We start from the raw sequence: 15,315 nt of genomic DNA, 5'->3' as shown, positions 1-15,315 counted from the left end.
ACTGTGACAGTGGGAAGCAAATCTTGAAAAGCTCGCAACGCCAAAAATACCACTGTCATCTCCAGGACATTGACATGCAGACTGGTCTCCAAGGGGGACAACGTGCCTTGGATCGTCCGTCCCATGCAATGCCCCCCCCCCCCCGACCCGAGCTGGGAGGTGTCTGCGGTCAATGTGATCAAGGGGGAAGGAAGAACAAAAGGGTGGTCCAGAAGGAGGTCCAGAGACTGAAGCCACCACCAAAGAGAGTTCAGACAAACCCGGGATAATCAGACTAGGTGTGAGACAGAAAGGTTGAGTAAGGACCACTGCACTGCTAAGGTCCATTGCAGAATCCTCATGTGTAGACAGTTGGTAGTAAGATTATCACGGCCGCCATGAACCCCAATGCCTGAAGAACCATACCTGCTGGAGGGTAAGATGTCTGTAGAATAGACTTTACATTCTCTTGGAGAGAAAGTAACCTGTCTGCAGGCAGAAATACCCTGCCCTGTATCGTCTACAACCAGGCACCTAAAAAATCCAACACTTGAATAGGTTCCAAATTTGATTTGGCCAGATTAAGCATTATGCCCAGGGAAGGAGCTAGGAGAAAAAGGCAATTCCTGGCTTGAAGTAGTTGAAGCCTGGAGAGGAGCCAATCGTCCAGGTAAGGAAAGACCTGGAATGCCTGCAGTCTCAGGTGAGCTGAAACTACTGCCATCACTTTGGTAAACACTTGAGGGAGCAGTAGCGAGTCCAAAGGGGAGTACTCTGAATTGAAGGTGATTGGCTCCCAGCCAGAAGCAAAGGAACCTTCTGGAACGTCTGTTCATTTTTATGTGATAGTAGGCATCATGAAGGTCCACGGAGTACATCTAGTCATTCTGCACAAAGGGCAGATTGGTGACTTCCGAAACTTCATTTTGGCAATGAACAGGTTGGCTTACAAGATCCAGAATGTGTCTGAAGTCCCCCATTTTCTTTGGCACCAGAAAGAACCTGGAATAAATTTGTAATCTGGATTGGTCTGGGGGGATGGGCTGGATGACTTTTTGAGCAGCCTGGCGATTTCTATGGCTGCCGCCTCCCACTGGCAGGGTGGAACATCCAGAAGGTTTCTCTTTGGAGGGAGGGGGGTGATGAAATGTGATGGAATAACCTCTGGATATAATTTAAAGCACCCAATGATCATTCATGACAGGCTCCCAGACTGTTGGGTGCAGAGAGAGGTGCCCCCAAATGCCTCCAGAATAGAGCAGGTGGGCAATCCCTCAGGATTGCTAAAAGGGTCTGTCCGAGAATGAATCTCAAGACCCTTGGCTCCTCAGACCCCCCTCTGCCACAAGGGCGGCATCTGCCATTTTCCCTCTGCCCCTGGGGGGAGTTAGACCCTGAATATCCTATGAAGATCCCTGAGACTTCTGAAACCACAACTTCTTGCCCCCACACTGATTCCTAGAAAAGGACTGTTGTGGAGTAGAGAAGCGGATCCTGATGGCAGACAAGGTCTTCCTATTTTTCTCATTCTGGTTAAGAGTGTCACGAACAGTAGGGTCAAATAAAATGGACCCACATCAAATGGGGCTTTCATGAACGACACCTTAAACGGTTCCGAAAAGGCACAAAGCTGGAGCCAGGCATGCCTCCTAATGGTTACACCCATTCCCACAGCCCTACAGACACCTTCAGTCACATGGGAAAGAAGCCTTATGGACATGTTCGATATGGCAGTTAGGATGGCCAGTCAGGAAGAGAAAACCTTCTTCTTCTCCAACATGGATCCCGAAGCAGATCCAGAGTTCTCCTTAACCAGGTCTCTCTGCAGTCTGTTGACATGGGTCAAGTAGTTCAGCGCACACAGAGCAAAAGTGGCAGAAGTATACACTCGCTTCCCAAAATGGTCCACTCCTTCTTGGTGGCAACCAGTATGGCAGTAGGGAACCCTTGGACCAAGGAGACTTGTCTGAAGGGGCACTGAAAACCTTGCCTGGGCATTTAGGAATGGGCTCAACTGTGTTTGGTTCCTTCCATACCCTGCCAAGAGATGACATCTAACAAGGGGTCTGCAGGAGGGGGGGACCCAAGATGTAGAACGCCTTGTGCCAAATGCCTCCTGGAATATGGACTTGTCAGGGTTAGGTTTAAGGGAAGACGGCCCACCTCTCTGACACAGGATTTCCATGATGTCCCTGAACGAGACATACTCTGATGCAGGATCTCCATGATGTCTCCAAATGAGACATCCTCAGGGGGTGATCTGGGAAACCCTTCCCCTCATCCAAATCTATATCTTATGTGAGAGATTCTGGGGGGGATCTAAGTGCCTCCTCTCTTGCATGTGTGCTTCAGAGGCACCTCCACAGGGGGAGACTCTGGGGAGGACTCGGAAGTAACAAGAGGCTCCTGAACAGGAACATCCTGGGGCAGTCTTGCAACAGGCTGTCCCTGAGGGGGCAGGACGGATGACTCCAGCATGGAACCAAAATGAGTAAGGGCGGGCTTCAAGGAGGGGAGTGTTGAGGCCCTTAAAAAAGCAGAGAGGACCCTCTCCACCTCTTTAAAGGCTAAATGTGAGCGGACACCGGAAGGCAGCACCATCGGAGCCGAAACTCTCGGTACTGGAGCCTCCCAGACTGCTACTAACCCCCCCTTCCTCGGTGCCGAAGGGGGGGTCAGAGCCAAGCTTCCCAGTGCCAAAGCCCCAAGAGAAGGGACAGCTCCATAAATCTTGGAGCCAACACCGAAGCTATGGCTCCATGAGTCAGTAAGTCTGAAGACATCTGAGCCGAACCACTCAAGGTTACAGTCAGCATCGAGGTACAAGGGACCATCGGCGCCGATACCTTAACACTGGGAAACCTTGGAGCCAAAAACTCTGAAGCGGAAGGTCAGACTGGAGAAGGAGAAATCGGTATGAAGCCAGGTTGCATGCTCACGGCTACAGAGTGGGATGGAGCAGGCAAGACCACAAGCTGTATCTGAGCCCAGAGAAACTTCATCATCATCCTGTCCACCTCGGCTTCAGACAGGCTTCGAGTGGTCCGGAAGAGGAAGCTACTGACCCCAGCCTGGAATGGTGCCAAGGAGAGGCAGAGGCAGGAGATTTGGCTTGGGAACTCTCCGGCTAAGGAGAGAAATGGGGTAAATGGAGCCAAGGAGAACTCTTGGCCAAGATGGGTGTAGACGTGGCGGGAGGATTGGCAGAGACGGACTGGTCAGAAGACTGCTTCTTGTGTCAATTCCACTCCGGTCTCCCTCCCAGACTTCTTGGCGGGAGTTAAACTCCCAGAATCAGGAGGAAGGGAAGTAGAAGCCTCCGAGGAAGAGGCTAACAAACCCTTCAATATCAGTTTGTTCCTCCTGTTGATAAGCGCACGAAGGTCAAAGCCCACACAAATTCAGCAGAAAGAATCTAGATGGGGAACCCCCAAGCACATCATGCACAGACGGGGGAAATCTAATGCCCACACTCTGTACATTTCTTCAACACCGGCTTAGGAGATTCTGCCATGGGAATAAGAAAATGCACACTTGCCCAGGACAAGAAAGAGAAGGAAAAAAGGATGAAGAAGAAGATAGAAAAAGAAGCTGTGTCCTACCATAACGTTCCATCTGAGTTGTTGATCTTCTTCCAGTCATCACTGATGGGGCTCGGAACCGAGTCGGCCTTATACAAAGCTTGCGTGCACCACAAACTCTTGAGCTAAGCTGCTACCCAAAATGCCCTTCACTCAGTTACCTCAGATCGAATTTGTAAGCAACAGATAGAAGAAACAGCAAGTCAGAGGCCATCTCTGCACAGAAACCCTAAGACACCACAAAGACCCAGAAGATCCGCTGGGAACCTTTGGAGGGGGTCAGTGGGAGGGTGTAATGACTGGAAGAAGATCAACAATGCAGATGGAACGTTATGGTACAACATAACTTCTTTATCTGAAGTGGTTAATCTTCTTCCTATTCATCACTGATGGGACAGAATCCCCAGCTACTTGAAGAACCAGGGTGGCCCTTATGGAAGAACATTCCTGAGAACCATTGAGCCAAAGGCCGCTCTTCCCCTGGAGAACAGATCCAATTTGTAATGTTTGATAAAGGTATGGGGTTTAGGCCAAATGGCAGCTGCACAACTGTCATCCATAAAGGCTCTAGAATGGAAGGTCACCGATGCTGCAATAGCCCTAGTTGAGTGAGCTTTGATTTGGCTAGACTTAGATTCATCTGTAAGTGAATATGACAAAGCAATGCAATCCCTGAGCCATTTAGACAAAGTAACTTTCGATACTGCACCTTCCATTCTAGGACCTGCAAAGGAAATGAAAAGCTGGTCCGACTTGCGAAAGACTTTAGTTCTGTCCAGGTAGAAACATAATTGAAAAAATGAGGAATAGTGGCTACAGGGGCTGAGAACGGATCTAGCTTCTGATTATGTGACCAAATAGGGAATCTTTTCCATTTGTCCCTGTAACGTTTCCTGGCAGATGGTTTATGAGAGGCCAAGATAATATCACAGACTGATGAAGAAAGGGTTTCCTGCCTGGCAACTAACGAAAGTGGAGAAACCAAGAAGTCAGTTTGAGAGAGGACAGATTCGGGGGAGTCAGCCCTTGTGGGTGAGATATGAGGTCCTGACGAGTGTCTAGGATCCATGGAGGTTGTAGCAGATGAGGTCAGAGGAAGGGAAACCATACTTGACGAGGCCAGAACGGAGCAAGGAGGATCACTTTGCTTCTCAACCGAATAGCTTTTCTTACAACAAGGGGGATCAGAGGAATTGGAGAATAAGCATAAAGGAGACCCGTGGGCCAATCGTGAATCAAAGTGTCTCTTGGTGACTCCCCGTGAGGGGGAAAGAGGGCAAAGTAGCTGCTGCATTTTGTGTTTGAGGGAGAGGCGAACAGATCACTGCATGGCTGCCCCCAATGGCTGAAAATTTCTGCTGCCACACTCCGATTGAGAGGCCACTCGTGAAGACGGAGGATGCATCTGCTTAGCCTGTCCGCAATCACGTTGGAGCTCCCCAGGATATGTGTTGTGATCAGAAAGCAGTTGGAAGCTATTGTCCAATGCCACATTCTCATGGCTTCACGACATATGGGGTACGATTTAGCCCCTCCCTGTTTGTTTATGTACCAGACCATGGACATGTTGTCCGACTGGATAGCAATCGTTCCGGATGGAAGGAGCGGATGGAAAGCTTGCATCGCCAATAGCACCGCTGTTAACTCCAGGACATTGATATGCAAGTTGATCTCTACATTGGACCACTTGCCTTGGACTGACTTTCCTTAGAAGTGCCCCCCCCCCCACCCCATCAGGGAAGTGTTCGTGGTCATCGTGGCACTGGGGAGCCTGGAAGGAGCGACACCAAAGATTTTCGTCTGCACTCATCCACCAGAGGAGATCTTGCTTGCAAGTGTTAAAGATGAGAATCTGTGAGCTCAGGGGGTGAAGATTGGATATCCACTGGGACTGAAGGAGCCATTGTAGTAATCTCATGTGTAATCTGGTTAGGGGAACAACAGAGATGGCTGCAGCCATAGACCCCAAAGCCTGGAGAATTTCACTTGCAGACACCTTTCTTCGACAGAGTATCACTTGAACTTGTGCCTTTAATCTTTGAAGCCTGTGAAAAGGAAGAGAGATCAGTCTTGAATGAGTGTTGAATATTGCCCCTATGAAATCCAATTCTGAGGGCTGAGGGTTAGATTTCTCCCAGTGGATGGTGATAGCCAGTGACTCCGCTAAAACTAGAGTCTAGCGGAGAGCCCTGACAAGGAGGAGCTTGGTGGGGGCGGAGAGGAGCCAATCGTCTAGGTACGGAAATACCTGGAATCCCTAAAGTCTCAGATGAGCTGTTACCACTGCTAGGCATTTCGTGAACACTCTGGGGGCTGTCGAGAGACCGAATGGCAGGGCTCTGAATTGATAGTGCCTGGCTCGCAACCAGAAGCGAAGGAGGCTCCTGGAGCGCTTGTCCATCTTGATGTGCTAATACGTATCCCAGAGATCTAACGAGCACATCCACACACCCTCCCGCAGAAAGGGAAGGATGGATCGAATTGTGACCATGCGGAACTTCATCTGAACTACCAATTTGATTAGTTGGCTGAGATCCAGAATGGGCCTCCAGTCTCCTGTCTTCTTTGGCACCAAAAAGAATCTTGAGTAGAACCCTGATCCGCACTGGTTAGGGGAACCTGTTGGATGACTCATTTTTGACATAGCGTACGTATTTCGCAAGAAGCCTCCTCCCTTTGACTGGCTGGAACATTGTGAAGGAATTTCGGAGGTCTTGGATAAGATATTAGAGGAATGTGGTAGCCTCTGGTAATGATTCTCTGCACCCACTGATCATTTGTAATAGAAAGCCGGGCAGCTTGGTGCAGAGAGAAACGTGCCCCGACTGCTTCCAAAAGAAAGCAATCGGGCAGTGCTTCAGGAGTGCTGATACGGTCTACCCGAGAAGGAATCTCTGGAGTCCTGGTTCCAGGGACCCCCTCTGCCCCAAAAGTGGCGTCTTCCATTATTAGAACCCCCTCTGCCTTTGGGAGAGTCCTCACCACGTGCGTCACGGAAAGGACCTTGAGACTTCTTGTGCCACATCCTCCCATTCTTCTGGTTCCAGAAGCAGGAACGCTAAGGTTTGGAAAAACGTAGGGCCACAGCAGACAAGGTCTTGCCGGCATGCTCGCACCTGGCTAATGTATCCTTGACCTTAGCACCAAACAGAGCTGATGGTTCGATAGGGGCATTTAAAAAGGAAGATTTGAAGGAGTCCACGAGGTCACAAATGTGCATTCAGGCGTGGCGTCTCATGACTATGCCAGCACCCGCAGCTATAGCCATGCCTTCATTTGCATGGGACAGCAACCTCATGGAGAAATTTGATATTGACTCTAGGGTGGCAAGTTGGGAAGCAACTTTATTGTGTGCTCCATCCGAAACATGTCCCGCGAGGGTCCCAGAGAATTTGGTGATGAGATCTCTCTGTAGCCTCATAAAATGTCTCTAAAAGTTCATAGACCTGACTGCAAAAGTCGCTGATGCAAAAACTCACTTCCCTAACCTGTCCACCGCCCGAGACTATCTGTTGGGTGGGTGGACAGCAGGACTCTCTTCCGCAAGGTCCTTTTTCGTGGCTGCCGCCACCACTATAGCGTCCACTGGCAAATCTCTAGACCAATGGGGTTGATCCTCTGAAGGGCTGAGTACCTTATCTGATCTCCTAGGGATGGCCACAACGGTGTCCGGGTTCTTCCACGCCCTCTGCACAATAAACATAACAACTCATCAGCAGGGGGAGTCACCCAAGAAGTAGAGGGCTGAGAGCGAAAGGCCTGCAGGAATATGGATTCCTCCTAGGAAGGATTGGAGGGCTTCCAGTCACACCTCTGTTTCAAGATTTCCAGGATGTCTCCAAAAGAGACATTGTCAGGGGGTGACCCTGGGGATCCTTCCTCATCATTGTAGTTCGTATCTTCTGTGAGGGACTCCTCTGGGGAGTCCATGTGTTTCCTCTTACACGCCCATTTCCGAGGGAGTTCTTCGGTGGGAGCATCCGAAGAAGACTCAGAAAGGGAAATACCCTGGACAGGGGTTTCCTGGACCTTGTGCTCTCAGAGTCCTGGGGGGAGGGGGGGTGGCCTTTGACAGCTGCGGCTCAGAAGAAACTGGAGGGATGATCAATGTGGGAGGATTGCTAGAAGCAAGCACCCTCTCCATCACCCAGAAAGTGGGTCCGCCCAATAGAAGTGGGAGCCCAGAACCGAAGACACACCCCGCTCCACACTGTCCGCACCCGGGGACGGAGCCTAAAGCAAACTCGGTGCGGTAGTCACCCTTGGACCCGAAGATGGAACTGACAACATAGTCGGAACCGGAGGTTCCACCCTCCAAGCATGGGGTTAAGGAAGGGTGGGTTCTGACAGAATTGAACCCCAAAGGGGCCTCAGACACTGTCGTTGTCAGCACCGAGGAAAGGGGTCCTCTCAAAGACATCAGGTATATGAGTCTTGGAACCGAGGTATCCAAGGGAGGAGAGTATGTAGGGATTGCCGATGTAATAGACCCAAAGCACAGAGTGAGACGGGGTCTACGAAAATTTGAAATTCCCCTGGTGGTCAGCAGCTGGTCAAAAAGGTGCACCACATCCAATTCTGAAAGACTCCTGGTGGATCTTACCGAAGCCCCTGAGGGGGAATCAGGCCAGTCCGAAAAGGGGCTGCAGACTTGTCCGGTAGACGGGGAGTACTGGGTCCGTGGTGTATTATAGAACGGCACCGATGATTCCAGCTTAGAAACCGGCAACAATGGAATGGTTGGATCCAAGAACGGGCTCGGAGCCGAGGTCACAGCTGGGGTGGATGTCAAGAATGGCTCCGAAGTTGTTGTCGGAACCGAAAGGATAGAGATGGGGATGTTGGTGCCAAGATGGAGGCAGACAATCTGGTCGGAACCGAGGTTGTAGTTGGTACTGTAGTCGTCGGGGCCGGGGCAGGCGCCGATGAGGCGACTTCAGTATGCATCACTGGAGCCGAACTTGGAGCCAAGGTGGTTGAAACCGAGGAGGCAGTACGGTGCTCGGAGGAAGACGTACGGGCCTCGTGCTTATGGCTTTTACCCCTGTCACCAGCCAGTGAATAGGGATCCGAACAAGGACGTTTCTTGTCCACAGAAAGAGGGGATTAGCCCTCCGTTGCAGAAATAGCTTCCGAAAAAGGTGAATAAAGCAGGCCCTTAAGGATCAATTTATTACGTCGCTCATTCAGCGTCCGCTGACTGAAGCTGGCACAAATATCACATGGAGGTTTCGTCGACAAATGCGGAACCCCCAAACAGTACACACAGTCTTCATGAAGGTCACTATTCGGGAGTTTACCACTGCAAGAAGAGCAGTGTTTAAACCCAGTAGTCCCTTTCTTCTCAGACATAATAGAGAACACTCGCACACACAAAAATATAGAAAAGATTGAAGAAGGTGAAGAAAAGAGGAAATATCAACAATGGTATTGGGATACTACAAGGGTAGAAGGGCCAATACCAGCAATGGTACGAAAGAGATATCTGTGAATAGAGCTGAGTGTAGAAAGATACCAAAAAACTAGTAACTAACAGGAAAAAAATCCACAAAACTTGTAAAATTTAGAAAGATAAATAACTTAGCTGGAGAGCTCGGTGAAACACTGATATATGACTGGGTGGCAAACAAGATCTGAGGTAACTGAGTGAAGGGCATTGTGGGTAGCAGCTTAGCTCGAGAGTTTTTGGTGCCCGCAAGCTTTGTATAAGGTCAACTCGGTTCTGAGAGCTCGGAAATGAACCCCATCAGTGATGAATAGGAAGAAGATTACCAACGTCAGATAAGTAACTTTTTTTTTTTTTAAAAGACCGAGACACACCAATGAGGAAAGAATAAGATTACAATAAGAAAGGTTGACAGAAATACTCAAAAAAAAAAAAAAAAAACAAGACCTACTAGACATGGCCAAATGCTAAAATTACCTGGAGGAGCTCAGAAGTGGTGATCCGTGCTGCTCAAATAAGCAGCAATCGAAATCTGAGGGGAAAAGGGACAGCAGGGCATTGTGGGTAGGGGAGGAGCTTGGATTTCAACTCCAATGTTGGAGTATTCAGTCGAGTCAGATCCGTGCCAGATCAGAGTCCCATAGGTTGAAGACAACAACTTCAGATCCACACTTTCTTACTGCCTCTTTGATTCCTAGAAAATGTTTGTTGGGGGCTAGAAAACTTGACTCTCCCAGCAGACAGTCTTCCCTTCTTGTCTACTGCAGGTAAGCATTTCTTTAACTGATGGACAAAACAAGATGTGCCAAAGGGTACGTTGATGAAAGACATCTCAAATGGCTCTGCAAAGTCACACAGTTGCATCCAGGCATGTCTCCTTACGGCAATGCTTGAACCAGCAGCCCATGAAGGGCCTTAAACTGTATGACAGATCAATCTCATGGAAGTGATGGAAATTGACAAATGAGTGGCCAAATCAGAAGATGATTTTGGAAATCCTCGGCAAACATGAACTGAGACAAAATTTGATAGTTCCTTAGTGAAATCTCTCTCTAGTCTTGTGAAACGTGCCAGGTAATTAAGAGACTTCAAGCTGAAGGTTACTGAGGCAAAAACTCCCTTTTGTAAATCTGTCCAGTGCCCTACATTCACTCTGGCAGATGGGCAGAAAATTCTCTGTTCTGCTAGCTTTTTTTTTAGTGGCTGCCACCTCCACCACCATAAAATCTACTGGGACTCCTTTGCTCCATTGGGGTCTCTCCTTAGGAGGAGCTAAGAATTTGTTAGCTCATTCTGGAATGAGTTTGACGATTCCATGCCTGGTGGGAAACAAAACTAATGAGTTCATCAAAAAGGGAGATAATCCAAGACATAGATGGACCAGAAACAAAAGCTTCCAAAAACAAGTTATGTACTGACCATAAAGTTCCATCTGTTTTGTCAAATTTCACTCCTCCTTCTCAACGGATGGATTCAGATCTGAGGTGTAGGATCCGACTAGCCAGCTTGCAAAAGCTTGTGGCAATCCAAAACTCTCAAGCTTCTGCTTTACCCACAATGCATCCTCCCCATTACCTCAGATCTGGTTTGCAAGTACTAAAGAAAGACATACTCTTACAGTTTATACAAATATGTGTAAAATGTGGATGAAAAGAGAGACAGAGTCTCAGAGAGGAAGGAGCAATGCCACTTTAGGAGCTGGTAAAGGCATAAGGATGTAATCCAATTTTTACATCCTCTTGCTCTTCTACAATAAACCTAAAAAAGTTTGCAGACTGGTGGGAGGGCAGTCGAGGAGGAATGAAAATCGACAACACAGATGGAACATTATGGTAAGGACATAAGTTATTTATCTGATGTTGTCAATTTTCAGTCCATCTTCGACTGATAGGACAGAGTCCCCAGTTACATAGAACCCTGGGGTGGATTCAAGGAAGGATATTTCTCAGCACCACTGAGGCAAAAGATGCACTACATCTGGACATCAAATCCAGCTTATAATAATAGACAAAGGTGTGAGGGGAAGCCCAAGTTGCTGCTGAACAAGTATCATCCATGGAAGTTCTTGAGTGGAAAACTGAAGAGGTAGCTACAGCTCTGGCAGAATGAGCCCTTTGTAAGGCAAAGCCATTCCTCTCTTGTTACAAATAAAGGAGGTAGTGAGTAAGCCATTTAGCTAAGGCGACTTTAGATACAGGTTTGCCCAACTTCAAGCCAGTAAATGATGCAAACAACTGATCAGTTTTTCTGATACATTTTGTCCTATAAAGATAGAAACATAGCAGTGGAACATTACAGTAACTATAAACAGAAACTAGCAACAGTAGCAAGTATTCTCCTTTGTTGGAATAGTTTGTAAAGAATACTGAAAGATTAATACACTGATTGATGTTGACTTGTGATACTACCTTGGGCAAAAATGAGGCATTAGTTCGCAAGGATACTCTATCCTTATGGAAAATGAGATATGGAGGTTTCACCAATGCCTGAATTTTTGAAATTTGTCTGGCAGAGGTGATGGCAGCCAAAAATAAGGTTTCCCAAGACAAACATTTTAGGTCACAATTATTGGCAAACTCAAAGGGTAGCAGAATCAAAGACTGCAGTACCAGATTGAGATCCCATGGTGGCATGGGATCTTCAAAAGGAGGCTTAAGAAGAATAGTGCCACACAAAAAAGACTTTACATAGTTTATGAGACTCTAGTGAGTGGCCATCAAATCCAATGCGGACATTGGAAATGGCTGCTAATTGGACTCTCACTGATGAAGAACTGGGCCCTTGGTTGAAAGGCAATGTCAAGAACTCTAACACATGATTAACTGCTGCCAAGAAGTATATGCTTTTGAATAGCCCAATGTGCAAATCATTTTCACTTACTAGTGTAAAGTTTCCTAGTGGATGGCTTAAGAGAAGATAAAAAGATGTGACACATAGGGGAAGAGAGCATCAATTGCCTGGCTATTATTGGAATTGGTGAAACCAAGCTTTCAGCTTGAGACCCAGAAGATCCGGATGTGTCATGCCCATCGGATGAGACAGGATCAGTGGAGCTGGGTCCAGAATCCAAGGTTGGTGAACAAAGTGAAGTCACAGGAAGGGAAACCAAATTTGTCGAGGAAAAGGGGGGCAATGAGAATGACGTTAATATTCAACCTGGCAGCTAGCTCTCACAAGGAATTTCAGAATTAGGGGAATTGGGGGATATGCATAAGAATCTGGGGGGGGGGGGCAATTATGGAAAAGAGCATCCCTCTGTCACTCCCCCTGCGAGGAAGTCAGGGTAAAATAGCTGCTGCACTTGTTTGATGCAAATAGGTCGCAGCATGACTGGCCACATTTGTGGAATATTTGTTTAGCCACTTTCTGGTTGAGGGACCATTCCTGAGGTAATAGTATGCACCTGCTCAGTTTGTCTACTAGCACGTTAGTCTTTTCGGAATATGCATTGCTAAGACAAAGCGGCTGGAAGATACTGCCCATGGCCACACCCTTAGCACTTCCCAACACAGCGGGTATGATCTGGTTCCACCTTGTTCGTTGATGTACCACACCACTGATATATTCATTTAAACTGCAATTGTTCCTGATGGGAAAGCATGCTGAAAAGGTTGCAATGCTAAAAGCACTGCTCTCAACTCCAGTACATTGATATGCAAATTGGCCTTTTCAGGGGACCACATGCCTTGGATCTTTAGGGGACCATATACCTTGAACTATCTTTTCCAGGTAATGTCATCGTCGTCCCCACCCTAGCTGGGAAGTGTCCATGGTCACTATTGCCTTGGGCTGTGAAGGTCAAATGGAGGACCCTGTAGCAACTGATCCAAATGGATCCACCACATCAGACTTTTCTTACACGGATTTGTAATTCGTATTGGGGCTGACAATGGTAGTTGAAGAATCAACCACTGAGATGTCGACAGCCACTGGAGAATTTTCATGTGACATCTGGCTAGCAGAATAAGGGTTATGGCTGCTGTCATTGATCCTACAGCTTGTAGAGCCAGATGAACCGAGACTGTGGTACTGTGAAGTATCTTGTTGACTTGTGACCTTAAAGTCTGAACTCTGAAAAGGGGAAGGGAGGCTACTGTTGACCTTGTCTAGAAGAGTTGCTATGAATTCTAGAATATGTGTTGGCTCTAGATTTGACTTCTCAAATTTACAGTTATTGCTAACATTGTGCAAGCGTGGACGGCCTCTTCTCTTGCCATATGAGTTGATGCCTGGTCGAGCAGTAATGAGACAATCACCTAAGTATGGAAACACACAGATTCCTTGCAGTCTCAAGTGAGCTGCTACCACAGCCATACATTTGATGAACACCGTAGGGGCTGTGGTGAGACCAAAGGGCAGTGCTTTGAACTGATAATGACTGGCTCCAAGCCAGAAGTGTAAGTATCTCCTGGATCACCTGTTTATTTCTATATGATAGTACGCATCCTGGAGATCTATTCAGACGTCCTTTTTCAAAAATGGAAAAATTGACTGAACCATGACCATCTGGAACTTTGCCTTTCAAATAAATCTGTTTAGATTGCTGAGATCCAGAACTGGTCTCCAATCCCATTTTCTTTGGTACTAAAAACAATCTTGAGTAAATTCTGGATCCTTTCTAGTCTAGGGGACCTCCTGAATTACTCTTTTGTTTAGCAGCTTTTGTATTTGTACGACTGCTTGATCCCTCCGATTGGGTGGAACATCAAGGATTTTCCTGGAAATTCGAGGAAGAAGGGGAAATGGAATTATACATCCTCTGGATACAATCCTCTGTACTAAAGTATCATTTGCTATCTCTAGTCAGGCTCTCTAGTGCAGGGACAAACCACCCTGACTGCCTCCAGAGAGGGACAATCGAGCCTCCATTCAGCAGTGCTGGAAAGGTTTGCCAAAGAAAGGTTCTCTGGACCCTTAATGTTGTGGGCCTCCTCTGCCACAAGAGCGAATTTTACCATTTGAGTTTCCCCCTCTGGGGAAGACCCTTCACATGTGTCTTGGAAAGATCCTTGTGATTTCTTGAACCTCATCATTCCAACTCCCTGCTGATTCCTCCAGAAAGGATCTTTGAGGGGTGTAAAAATGCACTCCCATGACAGAAAGGGTCTTTTCATCCTTCTCACACCTGGACAACATATCTTTTACTTTAGGGACATGCTGTCAAAAGGAGCACTGACAAACGTAGACTTAAACAGCTCCACGAAGTCACACAAGTGCATCCAGGCATCTCTCCTGATGGCTACCCCTGAAACCACTGCCCTTGAGGTTCCTTCTGCCACACTGGAAATAAGCCTCATGGATGAGTTTGATATTGATTGAAGTGTCACTAGCTGTGAGATGACTGAGTCATTCACCTCCTCAGACATGGTTCCTGTAAGAGTATCTAAGAGTTCCTTTATCAGATCCTTTTGTAAGCTGGTGAAATGTGCAAGGCAGTTAAGGGACCTCAAGTTGAAGGTCCCTGAAGTGAAGACATGCTTCCCAAACCTCTCCATGGCCCGCAACTCCTTGTCAAAGGGATGAACAGAGGAACTTTCATCTGCTAGTTCCTTTTGACCGCTGCTATGGCCATAGAAGCAACAGGGAGGCCCCTGGACCAAAACCGTTCGCCTTCCAGAGGGGTCATAATTCTATCAGGCTTTCTTGGTATGGGCTCAGTGGAGTCAGACTCCTTCCATGCCCACTGTGAGACTAATTTGAGGAGCTCGTCGGTAGGCGGAATCACCTGAGACGTAGATGACTAATACCAAATGCCTCCATGAGCACACATTCCTCTGAAGGATTGCTGAACTTCCACACACCTCTGTGTTTTAGGATTTTAAGGATGTTTCCAAATGAGATGTCCGCAGGATGTGACCCTGGGAATCCTTCACCCTCCTCAAAATCTGTGTCTCTGGTGACTTCCTCTTACACGTCTTCTTCCGAGGGACCTCTTCAGTGGGGTAATTGTGGAGGTATCAGAAGACATATAAAGATCCAATTGGGTGTCCTGAGGTTTTGGTACCTGCTGCCCCTGTGAGAGTTTTAGCTGAGACTCCTGACACACAGCAAGGGAAGATACACAACCCAAGGGGATAGGATCCATCTGTGTCATGGAAGCTGACAGGGCTCTCTCCAAAGTCCTAAAGACTGACCTTCCCGGAGAGGGATAGGAACCAGTGTCTGTAAGGAGGACTAAATTATCCTTGGTCCCACCCTGCTCCGAGGAAAGCCACTCAGAGGCAGAACTCAGAGCAGAGTTAATGTATATAGGTATGGGTATGCAAAGCTAATGATCCATCCAGACGATCTTGTTGACAGAACTTAAAG

Source organism: Protopterus annectens, chromosome 8.part0 (genome assembly GCF_019279795.1).
Source record: "Protopterus annectens isolate FY-2018-M chromosome 8.part0, PAN1.0, whole genome shotgun sequence".
NCBI lineage: Eukaryota > Metazoa > Chordata > Ceratodontiformes > Protopteridae > Protopterus > Protopterus annectens.
The sequence above is the reverse complement of the archived record's forward strand: the minus strand, read 5'-3'. Positions refer to the sequence as shown.